Here is an 11271-nt window from a genome sequence, read left to right as displayed (position 1 = left end):
GCGATATTTTATTCTAAATCAAATCAAAAGCAAAGAAGTATCGGGCTCAGATAAAAGGTTGTTAGAACAGTGTCCTACGGAAAGCCTCTACTTCGGGGCTGACTTGCTGCCTCAGCAGGAGCCTTGAGTACGGGATTGGTCGACTTCATGATGATGGGACTGGAGGCAAAGGCGTCCACCCGCTGGACTAGAGCAGCTTCAATACCGCCTGACCCAGGACTGCAGTTACTCTAGTAGGTGGGAAGACGGGAGGCCAAGCTGTGGAGAACTGAGAATTACAGAGGCTCAAATCGGGAGATATGATGACTAAGCATAATATAATATCCTGAATGGAATCCTGGGACAGAAAAAGATCATTGGGTCAAAACAAAGGATATCTGAATAAAGTACGGATTTAAGTTAATTAGAATGTGTCAATTGTACATTATTTTTACTGTTGTGTATAACAGTTGTATACTGTTGATGGTAAGAACAGGAGAAACTGGCTCCAGGATATATAGCAATCCTCTGTACTATCTTTAGAAACGTTCTGTAAATCTAAAACTATTAAAAAAGTTTCGTTTTAAAAAATCAGATTCCTTATCGTCTCTTTCTCTTATAGACACCTTTCCTTGTTCAATGAGAAAACAACATTTCTAATTTATTTTATCTGAGTGCTTTTTGCTATTACACAACTCAAAATGTCTTCCCAGTAATATATGAAATACATATATTTTATGTATATTATATACAAAAACTGGCCCATTTTCCTATCTACTACCTTCCTTGCATTAAGAGCAAAGAACATATACTATGGCTTCAAATATAATATTAATTTGAAAAAAACACTTATCATTGAAAAAAGCACATTTTACAAACAGTATTTTAAAATATTTTTATAACAGTATTAAAAACAAAATTAATTTACTTCTGTTATTAGTTTTTAGATTAAAATTCAAAATTATTCTAAATTTAACTTACAGCCTCACGTCTTTCTTTCCTTCCTCATCTCTCCCTCTTCTTTTTCTCTCACCCTTTCCTTCCTTCTTCTGTTGCTTCTTTTCTTCATTCCCATTTCTTTTATTTTTCATTTTAATAAATTGAAAATCCCTACTTAAATAGGTCTTTTTCGGATTCCTTCTCATTCTAACATTATTTATCAACTCTGTGAATTAGTTATCTGGACATATATACCCTATAGTATTTTGTTGAAAATCTACAGTCATGTGTGATAACTATAAACTTCTAGTTTAATCCCATCTTTTGATAAAGAAATTGAGGTTCGAGGTTTGGAGATGCTGCCACGATGAGCTGTGCAATTCCATGTATTAATAAATGGCAGAACTGGGCCTGAATCCAGGATTTTACCTTCCAATCAAATGCACATTTGACTGTACAGTGTTGCCTTCACTCTATAAAAATTACTTTGTTTGCAAAGTTACTCTTGAAATTTCCCTTCTTTAAGGAGAAAGACAAGTTATTGCCAATAACTATTTGCCTGGATTTCGTCTATTGTTCCATGAGGATGTTGTGAATCCTTTTATAGCCTGACTTTATTACCTCTTTAAAAGGAAATGCTGAGAAAAATTTATGATTTTCTTACTCAGATGAAACCTGAGCTAGTTAATAATTTATAAAATAATTTTACAACCATATGGATATTTCTCCCATCTAATCCCATTGTACAAGTACACATATGCACTGAAATTTTAATAGCGTAAACAGTGGTGTTGTTTTTTAAATCTTCTCTCTGAAGAGTTATAAAGCTGTAAAGAAAATGAAATTTGTTGGCCTGGCAGGTGATACTCTAAAGATACGAAATTACTTGTAGGAAGAGGCATGTTCATTTTGTGGTTGCAATCTATTTGCTGCGATTTTCTCCGAGGGAATTTCTGCTATCATAAGCAGTCTGTGTTCCAAATGAGCTACCCAATTTAATTCCTAACATTCTTTTTATTCTCTACAAGTCAATGTCCCGCTACATTTAGATATGTTTTCATGTCCTTAGAGAATGTCTTCAGCCCAAACTAGCAGCTGCCTCAGGTGGTTTTACCTCATAGCAGCTGTTGTCCTCAAATGTAGCCTTCAATTATGCTGCATGGAACAATGGAAGAGTGTTAAGAGGTGATTCGAAAAATGGCTCAATAGGTCAGGCTGTTGTTTGGGCACGTGACGGTTCCTTGTTTTGTTGATGGCGGGACACTCCCCTGCTTGTGTTTGGTTTGGGGCTTGGTGACTCTCTGGCGCCACACGTTGGCATCTTGACCCTAGGCAAAGCCCTTTGCACTGTCCATTAATCAGTAATCCCAGAGAAACCGGTGGAGAAGGAAAGTAAAAATTTCTGTGACATCTATCTGATTACAGAGATTTAGGACTAGCCTAAGTGATTTTCTTTTAAAATTCATTTTCTTTAGGCATTTAAAGTCAGCACTAGGCAAAAGTTCAACTTTGAGTTTCCATTTGTACCATATACTTATTAATTTTCATTTTTTGTTTTATATTTTCTAAGTACAAGTAACATAGACATAAATTGAAAAATTATTCAAAAGGAAGAAAGAGTGAAAATCACTACCCCACCCCTCAGAGAAAACCACTGATCACATTTACTGTACATATTCCTAGCTTTTTGACTATATATGCAAACTTCCTCTTGTACATGGCCTTTCTGGAATACATGGCCAATTGGGAATATCTGCCAATTCCTCAGACCAGGACAAGGTTCTGGCTGCAGTGGGGTTTCCCTTCTTAGGTGTGTTGGCCTTGAGGTTACCCTTCTTAACCTTGCCACCCGCATCAGCCTTCTTGGCTTCAGGCTTCTTCTCCTTAGGGTCCAGTTTATCAGCTTTTTCACTCGCCATCATGCAAGATAGGAAATAGTGAAATTTACTTTTTATTTAATTTTAAGTGAGATCGAGTATCTTTTTTTTTTTTTTTTTTTTTTTTAACAGCAGAAAAGAATAGCTTTATTAGAAGGGAGAGTACACTTCCAGACGTGGAAGCGGGCCTGAGCAAGAGAAGCATGGCTCAAAAGGCTGAGACTGAGTATCTTTTAAGAAATAGTTTTAATGATCATCTGTAGTTCTTTTGTGAATCTTATGTTTATATTTTTTTGCAGATTTTCTGTAGTGGTGTTTTTTATCTCACCGATTTGTGAGAGAGAGAATTTTAACACATTAACTGTTAAATTCCTTCCTTTTGTCATTTGTCTTTTATCTTTTATCTTTATAGTCGCTTCTGTTCAATTTTTTCTTTGTGGCATGTGATGTTATTTATTTAGCAAGGTGTTCTCCACATAAAAATAATTTTACTCCCATGACATTTAATATTTTTTTTATCATTGAAGTATTAATCTGGAGATATTTTAGAATATGATTTTGATGTAGGAATATAAATTCATTTCTTCCCATTTCTTCCACAAATTTTACAACTTATTTATTGAACAATATGTCTTTTCTCCATTGAATGTAGTTAAATCTCATATAAATTAAAGTATATTGATCTATTACTTCATATCTGTTAGTATCAGGATGTTTTAATTACTATATTTTTATAGTATATTCTAATAAATTACAGTTCAAGATTTCATTTATCTTTTTAATATTTTTCTTGGTTGTTCTCATTTACTCTTCTCTAAGCGAAATTTAAAATTATATTTTCAAGGTTCTGCAAATGCTACATTTAGTTTTTAACTACAGTTGCAAAAACTTCATTATAATTTATCACTTTATACTCTTTTTTCAACATGGTCAGGTTTCTTCTTTACTTTGGTACACTTTTAAAATTTCATTAAAGGCCTTGTATCTTCTGGGTTAGATTTATTTCTAGGTATGTTCATTAGTGTTGTTAATGAGTCTTCTCTCCCATTTCATTTTCTAACTCGTTATTGACTTTTGGTATATTAATCTTGAATTTACTGCTTCCTTTACTTACTTTCTGTTGCTATTTAATAAATCAAATAATTGTCTTGGTTTTGTTCCAAAGAAGTTATATAATTTTTGGTAAGTGACTCTACTTTTTCTCCCAATATATATGCTTCATTTCTTTTTCTTACATTCTTTCATTGGCAAGAAGTTCCAGAATATTGATTGAGAATGGAAATCACAAGAAAAATTCTTTTATTTATGACTTCAATGTGATTATTTTGACATTTCATTATTGTTATATTTACTCTGTACTTCTGAAAAATACTCCTTAGCAAGTTAAGAAATTTTGTTTTTTAATAACTCACTAGGAATTTTAATCAGAAGTAATGTTGAAATTTAGAGAAAGTCCTTTCAGCATCTACTAAAACTATATTATCATATTTCTAACACTGAACAATTTTTGTGTTCCTTAATAAATTTAGGTATATTATTTTTTTAATAAATTCAGGTATATTATTCTTTTAATATATTGCTGTATTTGATATTTTATAATAAATCATTTGCATTTGTGCTTATCAGAAAGATTGGCCCATGGTTTTGTGATGTATTTATCAGGTTTATTGTATCGAAGTTATGCTTTTTTAGAGCTGTACAGCAGTTAAATTGCACAGAATTTGAGTTTTTAAAATATTTGATATTTTTTGAGAAAACCAACAAGGCACAGAGCCATTTTGTCAAAAATCTGATAAAATTTTCAGCTTTTTTTTTTATATAGATATTAATCTATGTAAGCTTCCTGAATTTTACTTAATCAAATTCAGTTATTTGTATTTTCTTAGAAAAAGATCTAAGGAAAGTGTCCACATTTTTAAAAATTACAATTTTCTCTTTTACATCACTTTTCTCTTTCCTAATATTACATTTGTGTTTTCTCGGGTTTTCTTTTGTCTAGACTTACTGGGAGTTGGCTAATTTGTTTGTCTTATTTTATTTTTACAGTTGTTCAAGTAATACCTCACTGTTTTTATCAATAAACTCTGATGTTTGGTTTTCTCATTTTAAAATCATTGCTTTCAGTTCCTTTCCTCTTCCTTCTGATTTATTTTGATGGTTTATGATTTTCTGAGTTATATATTTAAATTATTTTAATAAAATTTCTTCTAAGGTATAATTTGGCTACATCTTATACAATTATATCATGTACCAGGTCTTTTTCAGTATTATCTGAAAGATTGTATTTCGATTTCCAAGTGATAATGAAAAATTGACTCTTTTTGATATTAATGTCTATATTTTATCATACTGAGTCAAAACGTATTTCCTGTATGCATTGTTAATTTTCAAACTTTTTAATTATACAATTTTCAAACTTTTTAATTATACAAGTCGCATATGAATACATTGTAATCGTGAAAGATTCATATAATATAGAAAAAGCAATTTCCTCCAGTTATATTCCTGGTGGCAACCTTATTGGTTTGTTGCATGTCCTTTCAGCTTCTATTCTATTCATTTATATATTATCACTAGTGACTATTACCATACTGCACTTATTGTTTTCGAGCTTGTCTTCTATAGGACTTATATCTTCTAGGGATCCATAACATCCTTTGGGGCTTTCTCATTGAAGACCTATATAAACACCTCAAGGTCTAGGAATTTTAAGCTCTTGATAGATCAGAATCAAGACTCCTGGCACTGGATATCTTGCATTAAGCAGAGAACTGGAAGTCACTGACACTTCTGTAAACAGAGACTTGAAATTCTTCACCTTGCAGCTGGAGTTTGAGTACTAAATCAAGCTACCTGTCTTAGGCCAATGACAAAATGCATTCACATAGGTTCAGACACCGAGAACCATGAAACCAAGTAAAAATTCCTTCCAAAGCATTGAATCCCATAAAACCAGGGCAAAAGCAACACAAAACTGCTCAATAATAAGGTCCAAGAGCATTTGATGAACTCTAAAATTGTGAAGTAGCTAATTATCATGGAAGACAAAACATGGACCCAATAAGTAGAAAAATTAGTTTCTGAAGAAGTAAAAATATTAGACTCATTGGAAAGAGAATTGAATATTAATATGTTTAAGTCATTCAAAAAAAAAAAAAAGCAAGAAAGCATTTGGTCCATGAAAGCAAAGCAATGACTATGAATCAAGAACAAGTCAATATAGGAAATAACCTAACTGAAATCCTAAAAGTGAAAAATATCCTAAGTATCCTAAAAAAAATTCTAAAAGTGAAAAAAACTCAACAAAGGGTTAATAAATAGTAGATTAGACACAATGTAGAGTGAACCAGTGGATTGGAAGAGAGATTTCAGAAGATAATTATGAACTCAGAGAGAGAGAGATAGAAAATATGACAGAGAATTCAGGGGACTTGGAGTACTGATGAAAGAGTTTTATTGTGAGAGCAAACCTCTAAAGAAGAGAATCAAGAGAATGAAGGAGAGGAAATATTCAACAAATTACATAAACAGTACCTGGAAATTTTCTAGAAGTGAATAAATATTGAAAATGCACAAGCATGTTAAATAACCCATATCCAGATACATAATAGCATGAATAACATCGATTACTTTTTAAAAATCCTGTAAGCTACCAAGGAGAAAGTATAGATTGTCCCAAAGAAATGACAAGTAGACTGATGACAGAATTCTCATTGGCATCAAATGATTTTATAAGATAATGATTAAATATATCTAAAATACTATAAGAGATATAAAGATTTTCTCAGAGAAACAAAGATTGAGAGAATTTATTCCCAAAGCCAGTGGACCTAATTTGCAAGAAATGTTCAAAGAAGTTCTTCAGAGGGAAGGAAAATGATACAAATCAGAAATCAGAATCTACATAAATAAAGGAAATGTGTTAGAATAAATGAAGGTAAGATAAAACCTTTCAGTGTCCTTATTCCTAATTACTCAACAGATAAGAGTTTATTCAAAAAAATAATGGCAACGGTGTGTTTGGCAATTATAGCATATGGATAAGTGAAATGAATTACAGAAATATTATGAGACAAGAGGAAAGGATTAGGAATACTCTGTTATATGGTATTTCTACTATCTAGGAGGTGGTACTTGAAAATAGACCTGGAATAGTACTAATATTTTCAAGTTGTCCTTGAAAATAGACTTGGAATAGTTGTGAGTATATATTGTACAATCTAGTACAACCTGTAAAAGAGTTTTATAAAGAAGTATAATTGATATGGTAAGAGATGAGAGAAAATGTAATTTTCTCTATGCCTCCATGTCCTCTTACATAAAATAGAGATAATAATAGTCACCATCCTCGGTGAGAATAACATGAGTTCATATTTGTAAAGTGCTCGGATCAGAACTTGGACCTTAGTGTTATAAGTGCTTATTAAATTTAAAAAAATAAATAAATGTGAGCCTTGTTCTCCTTAGTACTATCCCACTATCCTGTGATTCAGCACTTTTTGAAGCATTCCAGGAAATAACCTCAAATATCTCCTTGTACCATCATTTAGCTACATGTAACAGAACACTCGACTATACTGCTTTAAATAAATAGGTGGTTATTTTTCTCACATCACGAGAAGTCTGAAAGGAGGCCACGGTAAGTACTGATTCTGCAGATGTGTTGATGTCAGGACAAATGTCTCTGAGATTCTCTGGTTCTTTTCCTCATGCTTGCAAGATGGCTACTGCAGCCACAGTCATCAAATGCACAGTGAAAGAGGAAACATCTAGATAGGGGAAGGGTGCACTAGGGAAAAATTTCCCAGAAGTCTTTCCAGCGGTTTCTGACTTTACTAAGAACTGTGGCTTGGCCCAGCCAGATCACTGCATTCCCAGGTAAACTACCAAGCATCCTTACGAGTCTGATCTCTGCTTCTATGTTCATAGTCTAGTTGTCAGTGATATAAGCCATTCACCTGCTTTTTTTGATAGATGTATTTTTGAGAAAAATGGAAACTGGATTCTCAGCTCCTGGGGAGCAAGATGTCAAAATCAGTCTTGTATCCAGCAGGCTCAGTCGGGTACCATGCTCTTCTCTGGGGACAAGGGCAGTGAGAGCTCTCTTAGCTCTCAGTTGGCCAACTTCACAAATAATTTAAACTGGCTTCTGGCACTTGACAAGATTGCTTGATCCTGCCATCTCTCATGGCAAATCATGTGTTTCCTGAAAACAAAATGATGGTGTTTGGTTAATTTTGTTGAGCTCCGTGATGATGGATATTTATCATACTAGTTTCTAAAATGGACTTTTAACTAGCTCCGAGAATAACTAAGAGGGCCAATAAATAAGACTGCAGACATTTTAACTGCCCTTAATTCAGGTAAAAAGTTGCTTAACATGGTAAGAAGTAGCAACCCATGTCACCATTCTGACATTTCACATTTCTGTGATATTGTTTTACTGCAAAGGCTACCAGTTCCCCCAAAGTCTTGCCTTAGATGGACAAGAGTCTGGATCCCAAAGGAGTTTAATTAGCTGCTTCCATAATCCCAGACTATTGGAGAGTATGCTTCTCATCTTACAAAAGAGAAAGAAGGCTCTTGCGGTTGTGCCAGGGATGCTCATCAGCTGCCCCCTTGGAAGATGCCATTTGGCATAATGTGACAGTGCTTTCTGGTTAGTTAAGCATTTGCAAGTATAGGTATTATTAAAGAATTTCTGCCAGAGCTGGACCTTGAGAGATGAGTACAATTTTGACAGATGGGGAAGGTGATATGAATTATTAGTGCCCAAAGGGTATAAAAAAGTAAATGTTGAGTTTTTGGGGAGAAAAGAAGTATTCCTATGATAATAGAATTCATAATTATTTGAAAAGGCACAATAATGGATGTTAAAACACTGGGTTAAGGGTCAGATCAACCACTGAAGATGTTGCATGCCATGCCAAAGAAGTGAAATTTCCTGTAGAGTCACTGAGTATTTTTTAGGAGAAGAACGATATAATCCGACCTATACTTTCAGGAAGATAATTCTAGTGACAGTGCTAAGGGTGACATGGAGATGTAAGAACAGAGGCAGGAAGATCAATGACAGAGTTTATTCAATAAAGCAACAGCAACATACATAAAAATGAAAGCTCAGACTTGAGAAATGTTGCAGAGAACAAGTCACTGGAATTTTACTATTCATTGGATGTTGTGGTAAAAACTGTTAGCGATGATCTCTCCTAATATTTGTTTTCTCCCTGTATTAGTTTCCTAAAGATGCCATTAACAAAGTGCCACAAATGCATGGCTTAAAACAACAGAAATTTATTGTCTCATAGTTCCGGAGGGTAAAAATCAAAGTGTCAGCAGGGTTGGTCCCTTTTGAGGTCTGTGAGGGAGAATCTGTTCCAGGTCTCTCTCCAAGATTCTGGTATTTAGAGATCCCCTAACTTAGCAGAGTTCCCTACAGTAAATACAGCCTATTTGTAAATCAGCAAAAATTGTTGCAACCAGTTTTTATATTAGCACAACTGCTAGTTGCTGCTCAGTTGGCCTATAAATAGCAACTCTTTCTGGTTAACAGCAAAAATCTGATGAATTAAATACATTGGCCCTATGTTTCATACCTGAAGCAATTTTAAAAAATCTGCAACGAGCATCAGTTGTTGGATAAAAGTGTGATTTTTACCTACTTCTTTCACTTAAATCTTAACCTGTCCCAACTGCCCTCTACGGCAAAAGCTCTCTTTGGCTCAATTCATTCATATAAACACATGTAAAAAAATATTAGGTAATAAAAGGGTGGTTTCTTAACTGGTTTTAAGCTACAAATAATCCTTAATAAGTGGCTTTCTCAACTCCAAATGCAACATTACAGTGTAATACAGTGTTGAAAAGCTGGGAAAAAACCTTAATATCTAAAAACAGAAAAGTTTAAGCAAAATATATGTTCATAGTAGGTCATGTTATGCAATCATGAAACATGATTTTACAAAGTTTTAAACAATAAGGAACACTTTTAAATTTAAAGCAATACACTATTATATTATTTACACTATGAAAACACAATCTGTGTGTAGATTGTTTTCACAAAGAATATCTTTAAAACATAACTAAAATTATTAGATATGGTCTACAAGGCAAAAAGAGCAATCTGGACATGTTAATACATAATTATCAAGAAGTTCCCCAAATTGTAGACTAACATATTTATAAATTATTCAAGTTAAGGTTTATGCAAATGTTTTATTAAGAAAAAAACCTACAGAACTATCTTACTATGGTTAGCAAGTCACAAAATAACAAAGGCAAACCCATTAGAATAGGTTCAATTATATTTACTAAAATAAATAATGATCACAGAATAAAACTTTAAATGGCTTTAAAAATATTATATTTTGTAATGATGGGGACCGGGAGTCTTAGTAATAATTTTCTAAATTGTAAGGTAGGAAGGTATATCAAACTAAGAGGATGTCACATGAACTTATAAAATTTTATTAAGGACCTAGTAAGATAGAACTTCAGTAGATCTTTTTAATTTTGCAATCTTATGAACATGTAGCATGGATATACAATTTCAAAAAAAGACCCAACTTTTACATGACGATAAAACTATAAATTTTCAATAATGAATCGTTTTAGGCTAGTAGACTCTTCTTAGAATTATCTTGATTTTTTGTGATATTATTTCTATTAGCATAATTATAAAGCCAATTAAAAAAAAATCTACTGAGTTTATTTTGGTTTAGAATTTGATTAGAAAAACGCAGGCAAACATTCATGACTTTAGACTTTCACACTCTGCTCTTCCTGCCCCCTCTTCAGTTTCTGACTCAGAGACTATTTGGGGAGGACACCTGTTTTAAATGGATCCACAGGAAATACCTATGTTGTCTTTTCATAATTTGACCCTGCATCTAGTTAGCTTAAATGTGTTGACTTAAAAAAAAAAAAAAAAATGCTGCCCACAGACTGATGCAATGCCAATGGGACAACATTTACTGGAAGGCAGAGGGAATCCAGTTTATACTTATTTCCCTTCCATTAAGCCCTAGATGTGTAATGGAATGGAATTTATAAGGGAATTTCATAGTAGTCTATTACTGAATTACATAGTAGTTTAATACATTTGGGTCCAAAATAAAGCAAGTCACTGGACAGGTGTCCCGGGTGACACTCCACGTTCACATCTCAACCAGTCCCTCAGCACCAAGCAGCCCGCCAGGCCACCAACCTCCCCGCCGCGCGCCTGGTCTCTCAGGGCCGGGCACCCTCACCGCCAGGCTGACGCCACCACCAGCAGCCCCCGCAGCTTGGCGCGCTCTTCCCGAGCTCTTGTCGCACCCGGGGGCGCCCCTCACCCTTTTGGGACGCATAGGGGGCGCCCCCCACCGGGTCCCCCGCGGCCCCGGGGACGCAGGAGCAGAAGGACGGAGATGACGGAGGAACTGACGCCACGCCGCCCGTCAGGCCGTAGCCGCCCGTAGAGCCCGCAAACACCGCC

The 11271-nt window shown here is 34.3% G+C and overlaps 1 long non-coding RNA gene across 1 annotated transcript; it reads right to left on the bottom strand.

Moving 5' to 3' along the window:
• Nucleotides 1–5113: 5113 nt before the first annotated feature.
• Nucleotides 5114–11265, bottom strand: LOC112482570. The gene is made up of 2 exons (XR_003047356.1): nucleotides 11045–11265; nucleotides 5114–8001 (listed from the first exon to the last, which is right to left on the bottom strand). It is a non-coding gene; the product is annotated as an uncharacterized LOC112482570 (long non-coding RNA).
• Nucleotides 11266–11271: the final 6 nt, after the last annotated feature.

The sequence above is a fragment of the Pteropus alecto genome, unplaced genomic scaffold (genome assembly GCF_000325575.1).
Source record: "Pteropus alecto unplaced genomic scaffold, ASM32557v1 scaffold185, whole genome shotgun sequence".
NCBI classification, from domain to species: domain Eukaryota; kingdom Metazoa; phylum Chordata; class Mammalia; order Chiroptera; family Pteropodidae; genus Pteropus; species Pteropus alecto.
Note: the sequence above shows the minus strand (reverse complement) of the source record. Positions and strands in the feature narration are given on the sequence as shown.